The sequence below is a fragment of the Ixodes scapularis genome, unplaced genomic scaffold, assembly GCF_016920785.2.
Source record: "Ixodes scapularis isolate PalLabHiFi unplaced genomic scaffold, ASM1692078v2 PGA_scaffold4__175_contigs__length_147842914, whole genome shotgun sequence".
NCBI lineage: Eukaryota > Metazoa > Arthropoda > Arachnida > Ixodida > Ixodidae > Ixodes > Ixodes scapularis.
Window position 1 is genome coordinate 70,652,150 of NW_024609879.1, and position 20,275 is coordinate 70,672,424.

Below are 20,275 nucleotides of genomic sequence, written 5' to 3' on the forward strand. Positions count from 1 at the left end.
GATTTTCCAATACGGTTCATACAGTAAAGAACGGCCTCAAGATATTTACCAATACGGTTCATACAGTGAAGAAAGGCCTCAAGAAATCATAGGGAAGAGACCTTAAGTTCAGACTTGCCCAACCGTTGCTCATGTGCCACGGAGCACCCCCTCCAAGCGGAACGTCTCCAAGAGAACGCCATACTGGACCTTTGCATTCCCAGGAGAGCGTAAGAGGCAATCCTGGAGCAGTTGCCAACACATTCCAAGCAACACCTTCATAGAAAGAAGGACCACGCAACAAGAAGGGTGATAGGGTCGCAGTTCGCAATAGACCCTTTCTGAAATACACTCTGGCCACATTGATCACTATTATCATCTGTCGAACGGCATCTGTGCCGTACCAATGGCGGCCTTTTAGTGACTGATAAATGTGAAAATAAACTGATTTGATTTTGATTTGAAGATGTTGAAGATGCACCTTAGCAGATGATGCGAGGCCTGTATATTGGGGGGTCGTAAGATGCCACGTAGGAATGTAACGCAAGAGCTATGTAGGCGTGCATTTCTATCTCCGATTCAGTAAATATGTGGGCTGCACACAATCGGCTTTAAAGCCCTTTGGTGGATAGAATTTTATCATGGCGTCGGTGTGGGTTGGAGCTTTGTTCACACTGTAGGTTCTTCGTCACTATCGAACTGAAATATTAGCGAAAGAACTACACCTTGAACAATTCCTTGCCTGCCGTTGGCATGCGAAAGTTGCTGTGCCGGAAAAATAACAAGTTCATTACCGCCATCGGTATGGCCAAACCTAAACTGCTATACGAACCGCAAGACGGCACAGAATTTCGGAAAGGGTCCATTTCGTAGAGGGAAACGTTGGTGGCCCGGAGGCATAGAATATACCTGCGGAACATTTATTGTAGCGGTGTCGACTCTGCAAAGAGTCACAGCGCTTACAAAAACCAAGACAAACAAGTGGAACCAGGAGGGCGCAAGGGTCAACCGAGGGATTGTGGAAACTGAAGACTAAAGCGACAAGCAGAAAGAAACGACAGCGGCAAGCCTCAAACCAGAGTCTTTTGCGATTTGACAGGCTTTGTATATAGAATAAAGGAAGCTATACACAAGCCGGAGCATCATGCACGCGAAGGTATCTTTGGCAGTCTTGCAATCACTCATGCTTACTTCCCGAGCACCGAACCTGCCAAAGTTAGCACCGCTATTATGTTGCATCTGTTTGAGGCTTGTGGGTGTCGTTTGCTTCTGTTTGTCGCTTTAGTGGCATCAGTAAGTGGGGAGGAACGTAGTGTATCTACTACATAAAGCGATAGTAGATGGCGCCCCCTCCCCGCAACTGTAGAGAGCCTGTATTACTCTGTGCAACTGTTCCATCGGGGTCAAGGGGCTTCCAGGCGGCGTTTGCAATACGAGCTGCGAGCAGACCTTGAAAGCGTTGATCGTCCGCATGCGTCTCCACCTTTCTGCCTGAATTCGTCCTCGTCACGCGACAATGCGACGCATGCGCACTTGCGAAGAATTTTCGCAAGGCGTCCGCCATTAAATTGCAAATGCTCCCCGTGGTTTGAGATGCACCCTCTCTTCAATCTAGGCTCTCTACGTGCAACCGCCGCGCCCAAGCATGCCCGCTGCACAACGGATTTTTAGAAGAGACGAACGGTACACGGAAGCCGGCGCCACGCCGGTCGCTTACCTTGTCAGTAAATAAAGATTTCTTTAAAGACGAAAACATAACCATTATTTCCGTTTAAACTCGAGTCGGTATTCGCCGAAGTTTCTGACACCTGCAAAATATATATCCACAGCACGCTGATATCAAAACTGTATTCTGAAGGAAATTGTAATGTTCGCCTTTCGCAAGAAATAATTTTAAAAGCATCGCTTTTGTTTATCTGAAGTTTTATGGCATTGTATATGCCAAACCAATGAGGAAAAAAAGATCAAGAGTGTATGGGTGTGTTTGTCCCCAGAAACAGTTTTCTCAAAAACGCTGGTTCACCCTGCTTCGTGTATCTTGTATTAAAGCCCGTTCACACTGTTGCGACCGACTTCTACCGAGAGAGACCAGACCGGTTTTTAAGCCTTTTGCGACTTCTTAGGACCGGATGCGATGCAACGGAGCTGCATCGCATTCGGTCCTAAGGAGTCGCATCGCATCCGGTCAAACGCAACTGCATCGCATCCGGTCAAACGCAATTGTCTGAACTGGCCTTTATTGTCATCATTTTAGCGAAAAAAAAAACAACTTTAAGTGCACTTCGACTATAAACATTCTTAAGAGCAAGCTTGACGAAACCATGGTACACACGCTGCAGACTGGCAGTGCTTTTACTTTACCCTTGCCATATTATTATCGATATCTGAAAAAGCTGCCCTGTCCTTTACTTTCGTCCATTATCTACCCTTCTGCCCATCTCCCGGCTGCGCGGTTGTTTTGAACGCTGGGATTTTGTTTATAACAAACCCCTTACACCCATAAATCTCTCCGTCCCTCCGTCCGTCTGTCAGTCAGCCTGTGCGTTAGCGCACGCACTATGTCAGGGCATGTCAGGACAACCTGCTTAATTGCCACTGCAACTTACAAATTATAACTTTTAATTTCTAAATTGAATATCCTAGAACCGAAGTACCTTAACGTTTCTGAAGAAACATTCCCATTGTTGTTTCGGTTAATATATTATAGATCTTCACTTCAATACCGCAGTTTTTTTTTATACACGAGCGGATATTTTAACAAATCATCAACATATTATAGAACCAGGTAATTGTTGGCTACAGGCGAACCACATGCCTTAAACCTGGTCTTGGCGAGCGTGGTTTACACAATACGAAAATAGGTTTTCGGGCATGCACAGAAACTGCATTCGTTGAAGCAGTTATTATGCTACGTTACAACGGGGTCTGTTGGGATTCAAACGTTACAAAGACGGCATCGATTGAAATTGCGCCTTCCAGAAACGAATGCACACAACAATACATACTTGCTGCTATATGTTGCTTTTTAATTGTACGCAGTCAGTCACTCCACATAAAGAGGCAGCGTGAGAACTGGGAGGTAAAGATATATTTGGACCATACAATATTGTTTTATATGTGACACCAAGGTCATCCTCGGCGTCATATTTGAGACGCTCCCATGCTTTCGATCAGTTGCACGTAGTTTCGTCGCAATTTCTTTGTCTCTTAGTGTATCGCAAAGACTGAATTAGGTCGTGTTAATATGCGGAGAGCAAGTCCTCTGCTTTTTGCGCAGGAGTTGCGGTGTCCTCAGAACGACGCCTAGCTCCGATTGGCTCTGATTGGGAGGATAGTGGGTAGAACTTGGTGGTAGGTTTTTTGTGGTCTCCACAATTCTTTATTCTGTCAGTCAGCCAATAAGAGCTCGAAGTTCCGACGTCACCAAATTCCTGCAAAGCAGCAGACGACCTTGTGCTCCGCATTGAGACAGCGTGGATTTAGTCTGCTGTTAAATGAGGTGACTTGTTTCACCACCGTACTCCGTTTCACATTGAAATGAACTAAAGGCTGCATGAGCCTGAGATTTTTGCTCTCGATCATGCCTTGGAATGGAGGGTATTTTTATTATGAAATCATAGAACGAAAATACATACTGCCTCGCTTGTGCCACGTGGAGTAGTTCATGCGATATTGTAAGACAACGTGTAGTCTGACACCTAATCTGATATTTTAACGTGCATTGTCCGTACATTGGTTTGCACTACCGTGTGCCAGTGCACCCATATTATGTAGTGCTGCACGCAGAATCTCGTACGCAGTGCCAAGGGAATGCTAATCCCATTCGACCCAAAGTACTGGACTGAATTATATTCAATTTGAGGTAATATTCGTATAGGGGGATCATCGATCCAGGATCTAGTCAGTCGTCTCTTCGGCCTCTTCCTGGGGCTCTGATGGCTCCCACCGCTGACGCATTGCGCGTCACCAGATCACTTCAGGATCTCGGGGCTCTTCATCGCTTTCGCGCTACGTGCTCCGAGCTGCGGTGAGCTTGCACGGCTAGTAATCGACCCCACTGCGCGCACAGTTAGCAGAAACAATCTCCGTTTGGCCGAAATACAAAATAGCCTTGATTCACTTTCCTCTTACGGATTAAATTGCTATACAAAGAATGTCTTTCCGCGGCGTTCTTTCGAGTTTGGGGTCATGTTGACATTTTTTGTTTTGTTTTGTTTTGTTCTTTTTTGGCTATTTTATATTAACTTACGTCAAACTCTGTACTTCTTTATGTGATGGAGGGAACGCCTTGTATTTCTTTGTTCCCCCCATAAACAGTTCGAACGCGACCGCCCATCCACCGAACGCCAAACACCGAAACGTTGAACGCCATACCCGGGCGTCCGGCGATCGGCGTTCGTGTTCAAAATGGCAGTAAAGACCACCGTGTTGAGACAAAGCAAGCTCGCTTTTCGTGTACTCACTAATTGGCGCGTCAATAAAAAAATAGTCACTAATTGGAGCAGTCGCAGATTATCAAATTCACAATCGGTCGTGGGTCTGATTCCGTTGAGGCGAGCTTACAATTTGGTTATTTCTTTTTAATATAAGATTAGTTTGCAAAGATTGTCCTTTGAAGTAGGTGCTACGCATTTCGTAGCGGTTTCCGTGGCATTTCGTTGCTCTTCGGAAACCCCGATCTTTATACAGCTGTGTTAAAGAAACAAAGAACTAACAAGTAGAAAGAGAACACAATGGTTACGAACAAGAATGCTCACATTATGACAGCTACATTCTGCCACGTCTCCGCTCCAGCCCGAGAATCATTGGAAAGTTCAGGAAATCAACAATGCAATCGTGAAAGTCACAGAAGACGACACCCACAATAGTTTTAAGCGGGAAAACAATATCCGCTTAGTTTTTGCCGGAAGTGAAGATTTCTAGTTCTGATTTTCGGCACATTTGACAGAGAATCGTGTAGAACCTAAGACCATCAAAATTATTGCGCTAAAAATGATGAGAACGCCTGTTAAGATGCATATATGTTTGTAATATTTTTTGCAATTCTTTTTTTGTTATTTGCAGTTCGAGGGTTTGGTAGGTAGGTATGCATCTGTTCAGTTATTAAAAAAAGTTAAATAGTAGTGTACACAATTAACAGCTCAACATACGAGTATAAATCATCTTAAACGTGGTTAAAGCACGCACCCTACGAACGAACTTGCAACATGGCACCTAACAGAAAACCTTAGTATCTAACTGTTGGCTGGTCTTTCTAGACTCAAACGTGCTTCCACTCACTTCTTAGGAAGAACGAACGACATGCTTGTTTAGAATGCACGCAGTAGATATAACTTATAAAGACCCTCAGTGTGCAAGTAAATGCCATCTGTTCAGACGTAACCTGAGTCTTTACTCGGGTGGTCAGAAGCGAACTTTAAGCCAAGACGATAACGTTTTGAACCTTGCCATTAAAATAACATCAAGCGTTAATTAAGTTTTCAATTATAAGTATCTTCTGACTAAAAAATTAAATTTGCAATCTTAAATATCTGCTGACTCGGAATCTTGGCTATAAAAGACCTGAACGCGAGCACCGCGCGGAGAAAATATTTTTTTAACCACCACGCCTCACTACATCTCGGATGATTTTGCGTGACACAACGTAATGGCAATTCCGTTGGCGCTTTGGAAATGTGCCTCATTGAGAGTATTGACGAATCCCCATTTTACAGCCACAGTTTTCCCTCTGGCGCAGGGTGGAGGAATGTACGTCGTGGGCAATTTTTCGCTTGCATAGATTCGGTTTGAAGCCGAGTAAAGTAATGAAATATCTCGCACAAAAGCACCTACTACTATTTCTTCACTTAAGATTTCGTGTCACGGCTAGACCATAATGAGCTTGAGCGCAAATTCTCCAGCTGCAATATATATGTCCTCAAGTACAAAACAAAAATGATAAGTGATATAAGTGTTTTACTTAATTAGCCAGCAAATTGACCAGTTTCTGAGGTTTCCCAGTGCCCCCATGGCCCCCATTTGAGATCAAGTTTTTAAGCCCCGAGCTTGAGGGAAGTAGCTAATTCATGTACGCAGAACACTGACGTTGTTTTTGATACATTTTAGTTACCTTGCCGTTTTTTTTTTGTTTTTTTTTATGAAACTCAAAACATGATTGTTTTATCTCGCAGCTTTTCCTTGCCCATTATCGGGTGCGTTCGGTTGCTGTTGTGTTTTAAATTGAAGGTTGCTTCAATATAAAATGGTATAGTGTTCTTTATTGTTTAGGTTATGGTTATTGAGCGTTTAATATGAACACTTCCTCTTCACACCTGACGTTAACAATACTATTATTGCATTTCAGTTTTCTTTTCTTGGTAAATTGCAGGGCGGAAGAAAACATGGGCAGCGTTAAGAGTAAGGGATATCTTCAAACAGAATTTTAGATAGAATGAGGTCACAAAAAAGGCGAGAGCAAAATATTTTGGCGTAGGGCAACTCGATTCAATGGTGATGGACAGCTGACACTCTGCTGCATCATCACGGCAACCGAATCAAAACCTCCGCTTTATTGTTCCGTTGAGATCACTGCCACTTGGAAACAACACAGACTTAATGCCGCCTATATCCTACACAGAATTCGAAACCGTCGTAACAGCCAGCCACTCTTCCTAGGAAAAGTTTACTTCCGCTGTGGCCTATGAAAGAACAATGCACAGGCACAAGCTCCGCCTCCGCTCAGGTATAAGAGAGACAAGAAAATGTGTGTATCTTATCCAGCTCACGCTAAAGGCTCGAGTCACATACATATTGTCCATCAGAAATAGTATTTTTCTTCTAACGCCTGCTTCGAGTTCAGATCATGGTTCTTCTGCAAGTGTTCCTTGTATTCTGCGGACTAGCTTACGGTAAGACCTTTCACGCGAAGGTTCTGGGTGATCTCGCGTGCTTTTCATGTTTAAGTTTGGCATACCTACGGCTAATTTTGTGTTCATGTAGAACTAAGAAGCACCTATAACAGTTTTTAAACTTCTGCAGTTAACATTAAGAAGATGCAAATTATTATCGCCGAATGATTCTAATTCACTTCGTAAGCAAACGTGAGATGCTTAGACTCCGTTTCACCGTAAGTTAGAGCGCTGTCACAGGCTATATAGTCATTAAAATATAAAAAAAATCCAGGTCATGGCTCATTAAGGTTCCATTTCTTGCATCGTGATTCTGTCTTTGGGGTTTTTACGCGCTGATGCCGCAGTGTCATTGGCTGTGTAGGGATAATAAGATAAGTGGGGCATGGCCTCGAAAAGTGTTTCCTAAATTTTTAGTAACTGTAAGAGACACACATTTGCAAGCATACATAATAGAAGCACCGAGTTACAGCATACTTTCTTTGTTTGATTAGATGAACTGGCGAATGGGCACGCAACGAAAGACTGCGAACGCAATAACGCCGACTATTTGCTGCTGCTTGATTGGCCCCCGGCTCGTAATGTGAGCCGTGCACTGCAAACATTGGCGCTTTTCCGTGATGTTTTCTTACGTTATGTGTAAGTCACCGGAAGATCAGTGAGCGAACATCGTGTGCAAGTGTATTCCTTCAGCAGGTTACCACGCTTCATACGAAGTACATATGTTTCCAGTGGCTCTCGACGTATGCCGCAGTAAAGGCCTATTCATATTAAGTTTTCTTAAAGTAAAAAAAACTGTTTTTTTTTTTTTACTTTACATTATGTTAGGTTGCAAGAGCTTATGCTTCAAATCGCCGAGACATCTGTACTTCATATTAAGTGTGGGTACCAGTTTACAGAAAAATCCCGGCACGCGATATTCGAGACATGATTGTTTCGCTGACTTACATGTAACATAAGAAAACGTACGAAAACGGTAATGAGTGAAGCGGCACCCGTCTGCGGCTATACGCAAGATACTTCCGATCGCTCCGCTTCGACAGGATTTCCGAGTTTGTTGATGTAAAATTTTCAGGACGATGAAAATATACAGAATTTACAAAGTGGGGAATTTATCGAGGCCCCCATGTGTTGATATTCAACATTTTAGAGGGAATCTTTCGTCGTACGGGAGTATTCAAGAATCTCCATCAAGTATCTCGCATTTCATGAACGCTAAGGGAGCGGTGCTATTGAGGCGATTCTTTATGCTCGTATACTTGCGGGGACATAAACTACCAATTGTGCCTCCTTACGTCTTTGGTAAAAGTTGCTTATGCACTGTTCAAATCAATTTCGAGTATGGCGCTACTAACACAAAACTTAAAAATAATATTAAACTCAAATAATGCGATGTCTGTACAAACCCTAGGCGTTTCAAACACCCCGCTCATCTTCCCTGCGCAGCTTGCATGTTGTAGGCCTAGCCATAACCTCAGCAACCGCATTAGCAGAACTCCAGTTGTGGTTCTCTGTGCTTTTATACCCTTTCTGCGTGCTCTTCTGCGCGAAACTGAAGAAAATTTGGCTTTTTATGCATCGTTTCACCTTAAGTCTGAGCCAGCGCTACATGCTGGTGGGACCAATCAGACTGCGCACAATCAAGGTGTTCGTCATGTTTCTGCACCTGGTCTATCATCTCTGGACAAATGTGTATAAGTACGGCATAGTGGCTTGCCCTTTTGGCGCTGTTTGGTTTGTCCCATTAGGTTGTAGCTTCGACAGCATCTTGACTTAAGCAGAAACGAAGTATAGACAGCAAGTTGAAGTACGATAAACTTAGATTGCTGTTGGGCAGCAATAAATGGCGACGGATCTAAACATCCCCCATTAACACCTGAGTTTTCAACTAGTAAACTAACAAAATCAGCCGTGTGCAGAATACGCGATCCCGAATTGTACAGGGTCGGTTTTATGCATTTAGGATTAAAAAGCCGTAATGCTAAACTAATACGGGTGATGTAGGCGAGTTATGCAGCCAGGGGACATGATAGCTTAATCTTCACAATAAATGAAATAATTAGTTAAAATTTGTATATTTGCTTTTTAATTTTATGCAAAATTAACATGTGGTGGCAATTAGAAACTTACTGAATATCATCGTAAACCACTGAACCTATACTTTTGATGAAACATTGAGCTGTGAGAAACTTGAAGTGCAATAGTTTGTTTCACTATTGCGCACTAAAGCCACCACTCATGCAGCAGACACAAGGCTAGCGTATTATCCTACACAAATATATTAGCTTTAGTGTGCATTGCCGGCTCCTCCCAGGACAATAAGTGTTTCTACTGCCCATTACCGTAAACAAACGTGTGTGAATTTGTCTCGTAGAAACTCTAGCCTGTTGGTAAACCGCGTGCTATACTTGACTCTTCTTTTGTTGCTCGCCGGTGATGAGCTTAATCCCGGTCCGCTGATTGAAGCTTAGATATAATTGATAAAGTGCTTACAAATGGGGCAATAGGCAAACATGAATAAGCTTGATAGTATCGGCGACAGGGTTTGCAGAGCACGAGGCTATGATGGCAGAGGTGAACTGTAAGCTCGGTGTAACCGAAAAGCAGATCCAGGGGGTTAATAAATCAGTATATAAACAAGCGATTTCCATACCAGACCTTATATAAGAAGTTACATTTTCAAAACCAGATTGTTGACCTAAGAAATGGAAGTCGTGGGCATAATATGGTCTTCTAAGACGTAAACGACAAAAACCGCTCAGAAACTTAGATTCAGTCAGAAGATTTGACTAAACAGATTTGCAAAGCTAACCTCGCGATGGATCTAACCTCCATAGAAAGAGCGCAACGTGTTGGTCGCTACCACGAGAGGGTAAAAAACCAATTATTGTTAAATTTGCGTCGTATAAGGAAAAGCAGGACGTACTGTCAAATGCTAAACCCAAAATATCCGAAAAAAATTGTGTGAATACCCTAAGTTAAAATAAAAGCCGACAGTAATAACCGGTTGCAACTAAAAATTGACAAGTTCATTGTTAAAGGACACCTTTCAAGTGCGATAAGTATTTTTGCTAGTAAAGCATTGGCACTACCGTGAACGAAATAACACGGCTGTTGGAATTTAGTAGCTTTTGTTGCAAACTACAGAAGTATAATAACTAATGTTCAGGAACTTGCTGGACTCTTTGATTCTGCCAAGACTGATATAGAATTTCGAAGAGAATCATGGCTGAACCCGTCCATTGCAAATAGTGAATTCTTCCTAAAAGAGTTTGTTGCTTATCGAAATTACCGGTCCGGCCTTGGGGGAAGAGTGTTTCTGCTGAGCTATTCTTCCTTATCATCTCTGCTACTAGTCTTTGGTCATGATCGGTACACGTTGTTAAAAAGGTAAGGAATTGCATTTACAATTACTTTTGGCTAAATATAACTAATTACAGTTACCATTGCACTTCCATAAAAAAGAGTGACCATTACTTCAAAACGTAATCCGTTACTTTCGAGGCGTTACTTTGAACTTTACTGTAATAGGGTAAGAAAAATGACACAAGTGTTATGAAAGCGTTTATTTTTGCCGCAGCTCACACTTTTGGGACCTAGAGCAACATCTGGCTCTTAAAAAGTCTCATCGGACATTTGCCTCGTTTCTATGTAAAGATGTTGTCCGCTGCACTAAACACCCTTTTCAGTCCACCTTTTTCCAAATAGGTTCTGCCGCCTGGACGTGCGACTGAGTGACTAGACAAAGCGCGTTCGCCAGGCCTCCCTACCCGCTTGACACCCAGAAAACTTTTGCTGCGGAGTGCGACGCAGCAGGAGTGCTCATAGACAGAAACGCGGTATTGGTGTTTGCAATTGTAGGGTGAGAAGCACCTCGGAGATTAGTGCTTGAGAGCGGTTGGCTGAGGCTGAACGTATCTCTGCAGTCGATCGACATGAATAATGTCGTTGTGTCGGAAGCGGGCATCGGATGGGGGTGAGAGTAGTTCGACGTGGCATGTGACTGGTGTCGTTTTTTGAAGACGCGATATGGCCCGACATACTTGCCCAGGAACTTGTCTGCTAAACCTTGTCGCTTGATGGGTGTCCACACCATGACGAGGTCTTCTGGTGCGGAAGTTGCGACTTTATAAAGCAAATCATGGCCAGTTTTTGCGGTAGGCTGCTGCTGAGCAGTTCAAAGTTTAGCGAGTTGGTGGCGCTCCTCGGCGCGGCATATGTCAACTGTATGAGAAGGGCCTCTTGATCGCTCGCTGAATAAGGGGAAGCAGTGTCCAAATTACACGATGCTTCGCGTCCATAAGAAAGGAAGATGGGAGAGAAACCAGCGGTGTCTGGTTGCCCGGTATTCTATGCGAATGTTACGAAGGGCAAAATGGTGTCCCAATTGTTATGATCAGAAGCGATGTATATTGCTATCATATCCGCGACGGTTCTATCAAAGCTTTCAGTCAGTTGGTTTGAGGGTAATAGAGAGAGGTGGGTGTGATGTACGACGCTGCAAGCCTTTAGGGTGGCCTCTTCAGTTTGGTATAAGAACTGACGGCCTCTGTCGCTTAAAAGATATTTCGGCGCACCGTGGCGTGGCAGGATGTTCGCTATAAAAAAAAACTGGCAACAGCTTCAGCGGGTGCATTTGGGAGCGCAGCCGTTTCCTCGTACCTAGTAAAATAGTCGACCGCGGTGACCATTTAACGATTCCCTTGGGAAGAGAGTGGGAATTGTCCGAAGAGGTCAATGCCAACGCGTTCAAACGGATGATCTGAGCAAACTAAGGGTTGAACCGATCCTGTGGGACCGCTTGTGGGGCGCTTCTGTTGCAGACATTGAAGACATGATTGTACTAATCTAAGGATAGTGTCATAAAGTTTCGGTCAATAATAACGCAGTTTGATACGTGCGTATGTTTTTGGGAATCCCATATGGCCGGCCGTGCGGTCGTCATGGAAAGCGCGAAGAGGGCCAGGCCGGAGGTGCGTTGGAACAACGAGAAGCCATCGATTTCCATCTGGAGAAATATTGTGGCGACAACGGATTCCATCACGCAATGAAAACTACTGCATTTGTTTTCGAAGTGCATTATTTAAGAGATCGGTTGGTCGTTCAAAATACCCAACAAGGCCCCTAATCAAAGGATATTTCTGTTTTTCGGTTTAGAATGAGGTTGTATGAATTGAAGCTAGGTCAAAAGCGTCATCAATATGACCTATGGCTTCGTCCGGTCCCTAGACAGGACAGAGTGAGACTACTTCTGCGTCCGTATGCTTCATACCAGATTTGTAAGCAACTGTGAAGCTATATTCCTGTAATGCCAGTATCCATCGACCAAGACGTCCCGTTGCGTTCTTAAGTGAAGAGAGATAACAAAGGGCGCGATGGTCGGTGACGATTTTGGAATGACGTCCATATTAGTACGGTTGAAAGTTTTTAATGCCCTGAACGACGGTCAGGCACTTATTTTTCTGTTATTATGTAATTATTCTCTGCTTTGGAGAGTGAATGGCTGGCGTAGGCGAGAACGTATTCGTGTGACGTTTCGGGGTGATGCTGAACTAAGACGACTTCGACCTCGTTGCCGCTGACGTCGATGTGTTACTCTGTTTGTGCTGCCTCATTATAGTGACGAAGTATTGGATCGGACTTAAGGGCTGTCTTCAGGGCACTAAACGCGCGTTCACATTCGGGAGACCACACAAATGAGACATGACTTTGAAGAAAATGAAAAAGAGGAGCAGCTATGTCAGCGAACTGGGGAATAAAACGACGGAAGTATGTATATGTGTGTATATTTAAAGTAAGCAGCCACGTGAACTTTGAAATAAAATATATTGTAGATACTTTGAGGTTAGTACAGTATGTGAGGGAGCTTACTCGCATTATTACGTGTTGGACCTTTTGTTCTGTAGTTCGCCCCACCTGGTTACCTCCATGCGTATCTTTCCAGGTATTAATGATCACCAAGCTCGGGTTGCAAGCATAAGAACAACATTTAAAAAATTGAAGTCGGGTGAATCGAAGATAATATTTTTTTGATAGAAAGGTGATTCTTTTCGCATCGCTAATAAGCTTCTTAGCCAGCTGTCTGGGTTTTCAGTGTATTTCTGAGGAGTACCAAATATAAGAATTATGGTGCCTCCTTGAAAGGAAAGTGTCCGATCTCACGAATATGTATGCTTAAGTATAGACACTTGTAAACTTTAAAAAAATGGAAGAAGTCATGGGTGACCTCCAGTACATTCAGAATGATTAAAAAAAGAAAACAAGCGTTTGTTCTATATACAAAAGAAAAAAATTAGTAAAGGGGAATATCTTATGTAGCACGTGAAGCCAAATTGAATATGGAAAGCGCAAAATAATTATACTTCAAAGGATTCATGGAATACTACAAGCCAAATCTACATGTTTTTGACAATATATAAAAGGATCCGGATCAGATTATCTAGGAATAACTGAGATTGTGCAGGTGTTTTTTTTTTTTTTGTTTAGATAAAACTGAGAACCCAACGTGTTTAAATATATTTTTTACTCCGTGTTATTTTTCCAAAACTCTCTCGCAGTTTTTTACCGTACGTAACTACTATATCGCTGATGGAACCAGTTGAACTTTGTGTATGTGGAAATGTAGGGCTGTTATGGGATATCGATAAAACAAATGCAGATGGTCCAGTAATATTTCACCCCGCGTACTGAAGTAATGTGTGCGACCGATTTCGGCTTTATCTTTATTTCATTCCGTGAAGTCGCTATCAACAGCATTGACTGGAACGTCGCCCACGTTGTCCCTATTCAAAAAAGAGGTTAAAAAGGCATCAAATTATAGGCCCATTTCACTAATATCGATTGCATGCTCAATTATAGAACAGAGTTTATATCCGGAGATAAGTGAGCATACAACAGAAAACATTTTTTTTGTATATATATAAAAGGACAACACGGGTTTCGGAAAAAAAAATTATCTAGCTCAACGCAACTCCTTGAATATTATCATGAGTTTATTATGTTTTACAGCACACACAGTGTGTAATTTTGAACGGCGAAACTTCGAATTCTGTTTACGTCACGTCGGGTGTTCCGCTGGGGTCGGTCTTTGCATCTCTTTTGTTTTCAATCTGTATAATGATACTTCAGCAGGAACGTTTTCATGCGTCAGGTTGTTCGCTGATAATTTCGTTCTGCATAAAACAAATTAAGATTAAGAGGGATGTCGCTGAGTTACAAAAGGACTTAGACCGTATTCATACCTGGTGTTCTGAGATGAAAATGAATTCAAATCCCCAAAAATGTGTACAGCTATGTTTCGCAAATAAAAACGAAAACTTGAAAATGATTATTATATAAATGTCATTCAAGTAATCAACCAACAAAAGGAAGCCTAAGGCTCCAATCCAATTTAGGTGTTATTTTATCCATTCATTTTTCATGCAATGCTGAGGTAGATGATGCAATTGCTAACGCTGATACTGCTCCGAACCTTATTCACAAAAATCTAAAGTGCTCAGACATTGCATTATTAAATGGTGCCTATCTAACATATGTCAGGCCGATGGTCCCAAACGGCACACCTGCGCCGTGTGGGACCATCCACAAAAAATATTGATTGATAAACTCGAAAACATAAAACATTGAACTGCTCGAATTTCTCTTAGGGCGGTACGGCGGAAGGAGAGTGTCACGAAAATGGAAAATAAATTTAATTGAGAATCACTCTTCTCTCGACGAAAAAAAAAACTGTGATTAAAGTTCTTCTCAATATTTGCTAATAAAAGAGGAATAAATAGCGCAACATTATCTGAAAGAACCATACTATCTAAGAAATGCCTTCGGGTCTACTTACCCGCAATACACTCGAAGAGCCAATCTCTACGATCTACAAAATCAGTTCGGTGAATGATGAAGAGGAACGTCTGTTTATACTTTAAAATGAAGTCTGCACTGTAGCATTACTCAATGCAAGCATGACGCTTTGCAGTGCGCAATGCGACAGCACAGAATTTATATTTAGGTGCGCCTCATCATTCGTAGAGCTGATTTCGTAGATTGTAGAGATATGCTTTTTGAACGTTTTGCTGCTAAGTAGACGCGCAGGCATATATTAGGTTGTATTAGTATTCTCATCGGAATGATCATGTCTTTAAAGAGGCAGAATGCCAAGGCGAAAAAAATATTCAAGCGAATTAGTTTATTTTTGTAAAACCATTGTACAGTGAGCAAGCTGTCTGAGGAGCAAGTGTGCATTGCAAATGAAGATATTTTTTTTTTTTTGCAAGGCTGTATCCCCCTGGCTGTAACGCCTTTAGATAATGCGGGTTAATATTTGAATGAAGAGAATACACGAATCCTAAGATACAGAGACACCGCTCGCTCGCATTATCGTGGGTAGCCAATTGCGCCTGCTGAACGAGTGATAACTTTAGCTCTCCTCGATGCTTTTCAAGCGCTTTCCATGCTTTCCATTATCCAACTATTCGCTCTGTCTCGCGTGAGTTTAAACGTTGTAACGCCCGTGTGCAAATAGCCGTAAACTGCATCCGGTTCTAAACTAGAGGGAGGGTTTCGCAGTTTTTGGGAAAACAAATATACACGCTATCTTCTGTAAATGACCAAAGCCCTGTCAGATTTCATTCACAATTATGATAAAATGATTGTGAGCAAAAATATTAGCAAATATACGTGAAGTGTGCCGGGGATACCCTCCCACTCTGTTTGCTGCCAAACATAAAAAGGGGCCACTACAATGTCTCCCTGGCCGTTAAAATTACCTAAGCAGACCGTACTAGCGTACCCTTTCCGCTTTAAACAAAACATCCAACAGCCTCTCAAGCAACGGATGGCGTAGCAAGAGAACGAGAATATTATCATTGATCCGCAGCCGATTTGATTCTGTCATTTCCCAAGCGCCGAACAACGAATCACGCAACAAGAAGCAGGAAGATAACGCGCCACGCCCTGGGATTCTTAAGCCCTCTGTTGCTCCACTCATTACTACCCACATAGCATGCCCAAATACCTTAGTAGAAATACACATTACTGAGCGAGCAAAAAATCAATGGCTTTGGCGGTGACAGCGTTTCTTGCGTTTTAACGGCTTGACGCGTTCAGCATCGCAGTTTAACCCTTTGAGTTGAGAGAGGTGACTACCGCCACCTACCGTCTTAGAAATTCCTGGAGGCAGTCTTCGCGAATTCGGTATCTCGGTGCGTTGGAGGCCACCCTTTCCGCAGCACGATAACGCGACAGCGTGGACAGCGGGTTGCGCATACGTTCTCCCGGACGCGGGGTTTTCGCTCCACAAAGGTAGGATTTGACGCTGTAGGCTATTTTGTAGTACAAATGAGCCGTGTTCTAGAATGTATTTTCACATTAAATCAATAATTGTCATGGCTCTTCACTGTTCCCTCTCTACAGCCCTAGGCTCAATATTAGATGTCCCGAAAAAGCTTGCCATAGGCTACGGCAACAAGATCACGCAAACATGATCACGAATGTGAGAGAGGAAGGCGATTAACTGCCTCGGCGCTCCTTATAGGTTTACTGGTGTGACACGACGGGGGAGATCGTGAACAAGCCTTGTCAATACTTGTAATCATTGACAGCTTAAGAATCCCAGGTCACGTCCTATTATGGTCATATTTCTCGCTTCGCAATCTTTTTTTTAGTCAAAGTTCTCGACTAAAGCCTTGTTCAGGCAGTTGCGTTCCCGGTGTTAGAAGCTTAGAGCTACCGAAACGACCTCTGCTACAAAGTCGCCGGGAGAAGTATTTGCCCTATACAACGTACCAGACAACGTAAAACGTAGCTTTCTGAAGCAATTATGAGTCGCTTGTTCCCCCGGTGCTCCGGTGGTGGCTGCCGTTTCGGTTGCTCTCGACGCAATCTATACATATATGTGAACCAGCCTTAAGAACGCAATTTTGTTGGCTACTGGGCCTTAATAAAATAACGGAGACTCGCCACGCCCCGCGTTTCTTAGGCTGTCGCAGACTATAAACGGTAATGCTCTGCTCTTCCAAAGCACGACGTCCTACATGCTGCATCGTAACCCAGGGATTCTTGGTTCAATCCCCGCTCCTGTCCCTTTCGATCTGGATGAGCATCGTACCGGCGTGCGGTCGTTTAACACTACGGCGTGATGCTCGTTCAAGATTACAGGCTAGCGGTTGCACTGCACTGGTTAAATTGCTCACTTACGGCGAGTGACTACACGCTGTATAAATAGCCAGACAACCCCAATTATTATTTATACCGTGGATTTTCTTAACGAAGATATAGATGAGATAAGTAATACAAATATTTTCTTGCGTTTCGTTTCGCTGAACTGGCCAATAAAAAAGGCAAATCTGAATTTTTTCTCCTCGCTAATAATTTCACCGGAGTAAAATCAAAATTCACATAGGGTTTTACAGTGTAATTTAAATACTTTTATGTTCAATTTGTATTTTTTATGATTTGCTTGCTGCATATAATGACAGGCACGACGGGAACATTTACTGAGGTGCACCACTTTTTTTCAGGAATGTCGCTGAATGAATATTCCGATGTAGATGCAAAAAGCCCTGATGAAATCCAAGTTGTGGCGCGGGACTATGGTATGAATGAATGGATAAAATTTATTGCAGGAGGGGTTCCAGTACTCCCCAGTTGGAGCCCATAGTTCGGGGCTCCACTCGTGGCGGGCACCGATTCGGCAAGGTCAACCAACACTTGCTAGTCGGTGACAAATCGTCGGTCAATCACACCTCCTATGAGGTGCGGGAGCGGTTGGGAAGGGGCGAGACAGAGGGAATGGCCTGGCGTTTCCAGACCACAGGGAGAAAGGTGGGACGGTCGCCGAAGTTCGAGCACACAGGCAGACAGCGGGATGGGTACACGCAAGAGTAGAAGATGGGCGTCTGGAAAGTGTTGGTTTGTATTGACGCCATAGGAGAGCCTGGATCTGTGAGTATGGGAAGTCTGAAGAGGAGGATAATGTTGTTGAGCGAGTCATAGCTCAGCAAGGCGAGTTGAGTATGCGAAAGGGACTGGTGGGATGGTGGCAAGGTCCTCCAAAGGTGCCCAGTGTGAGAGTTTTCGGGCGAGCGCATGAGTTTACTCATCACCGGGGATGACTGTCTGCCCAGGCACCCAGGCACCGGAAAGTGTGTAAGGTGGAGGATAGGAAGGAGCCGAGTGGGGACGTAGTGGAGTGTTATAGAGGAAGTGCCAACAGGTCGACGGAAGTCAGTCAGAATGTGAGAGGGGGGGGGGGGGGGGCGGGGGGGGGGGGGTTGGAAGAGGAGGGAGTGGAGGGAGTGGGGGTGGAAAGGAGTGCCCTGGCGACCGGATGCTCAGCAGGACACGTCCGTGAGACCACGTTCCGTGGCAGCGTAGGCCGGCCTGAGGTCGCAGTTCATAACGATTGTGGTCCCCCCTCGTGCATCAGGTGCGGTGGCGTTTGTAAAGATGGCACAAACGGTACCGCAGGCTACAGGATACGCGCGTCGGAAGTAGCGCAAACGATGGTCGCGCCAGGCAGAGTGACGGGTTGGGTGCATAACCTGAAAATAGAAACTACAATGAGTTTGGCACGCTAAGCGGGAGCGAGACCCGCAGCAGTGTGGGGATCCGGACAGGGTGGGCAACCAAGGGTGGCAAGAAGACTCTGCTCCTGAGCCGTCGTGCGCAAGCGCGTGGTCTGGGCAGCCTGATGCGCTTCTGAGTTCCTCCAAGGTGTTGGTCACGCCAAACCGCTCCAGGAAATGGGTGGCTGCACAAACGGGGAAACCGAGCACTAGTTTATGCGCCTTCCGTAGTTTTTGTGTTCGTTTTCGGTAAGATAGTGGTACGGTACGTGGTAGAGGAAGCGTGTATGTATCAATGCCTGGACAAGGCGTAAAGCGTCCCCCTCTTTAAGACCACTTCATCGGTTAGAGATGCGGCTTAGCGTGTGTATAATTTGGTAGCACTGGGTAGTGAGTTGGTTGAAGGTTTGTGTTGCCTAAGCGTGGGATTGTAATGTGAAGCGAAGTAGCCGCATGGCCGATTTACGGTGGGACGGATTCGTCATCTAGTGTAATGGTAAGGAGAAGATCGCTTTGTCTGTGGGGTTGTTTTGTCACAAGTAGTGGCTCTGACTTACCGGTGAATATGTAAGGCCTACTTGCCAGGCCATAATTGTCGATGTTAACAGCAACGTCTTGTGATTCTTTCTTCTTTCTTTATTTCTTTCTTTCCAGATTGACCGGGAGGTGGACAGAGACTTAAGGCGTGATGCCTGACGAGGTCTCTGTCCCCTTTACAGTTTTAACACAGCAGTGCGGGGTACATAGATTTTAGAACACGAAAATTAGAGAAAAGAACCTATAAAATTCTATACAACTCAGAAACAATAAAAAACAGGATCGATCAAATATCCCACGATAATTTTGTCAGCAAAGAAGGATAAAAACAAATTGGTCAGAAACATGTTTTAACAATTCAAAAGTGAAATATAAACATGATTTAATAAATACACAGTACACATCTATCAGAACACAATGTCACTGCCCACCAGAAGTGTCTTTAGTCTTTTTTTGAATTGGAGTATATTGCAGCTAAAATCTATTAGATCTTCCGTATTATTTAAGATTTTGGCGACTTGGAAGCATGTCGTTTGTTTTCCGTAATTGGTACGTATTTTTGGAGGTCGTCTGATTCTCTGTCTAAGAGCTGTGTTTTCTGGCGGAATTGCGAAGAGTTTTTTTTTGTGTATTATCTGTAACAATTTAAAATAATAAATTTGATTCACTTTAAGTAGGCCATATTTGCTGAACAGCGGTTCAGTTGGGAGATCTTGAGGCTTACCTTTAGAATTTTCAAATAGTCGCAGAATTTTTTTTTGTAAGATGATCAACCTATTATAATTGGTTGCCGATGTCGTGCCCCAGACTAAAATGCAATAACACAGTTTGGAGTAAAATAAAGCGTAATATATATTCTTTTTTAGCCACAAAGGTATGAGATTTCTTATTTTATAAATACATCCGATGGCTCGGGATAGCTCAGAGCTCAGTTTATTTATGTGCGTGTTCCAACTGAACTCCCGATTGAACCACACACCAAGAAATTTTTGTTCTGTTACCTCCTCTATATTTTCCTTTTCAAAATATATTGTCACCTTAGTGTTGTCGCACCTATTAACGGGAGTGAAAATTATATATTTTGTTTTTTGCACGTTTAGTTGTAATTTATTATTTTGAAGCCACACTGATAGATTGTCTAGATAATTATTTTTCATAGATTCTAAGGCCGCTTTAGAGGTTGAAGCAAAAAATGCGTTAGTATCGTCTGCGTACATGACCAGCTCAGGGGATCCCAGAATATTTGTGATATCATTCACATAAAGAAGAAATAAGAGCGGGCCTAAAATAGACCCTTGCGGAACACCGTACTTT

At 43.4% G+C, this 20,275-nt stretch overlaps 1 pseudogene; it reads left to right on the plus strand.

Moving 5' to 3' along the window:
* The first annotated feature begins 6,820 nt into the window (after positions 1-6,820).
* Positions 6,821-20,275, plus strand: part of LOC120844736 — an 80,090-nt pseudogene continuing 66,635 nt past the window's right edge.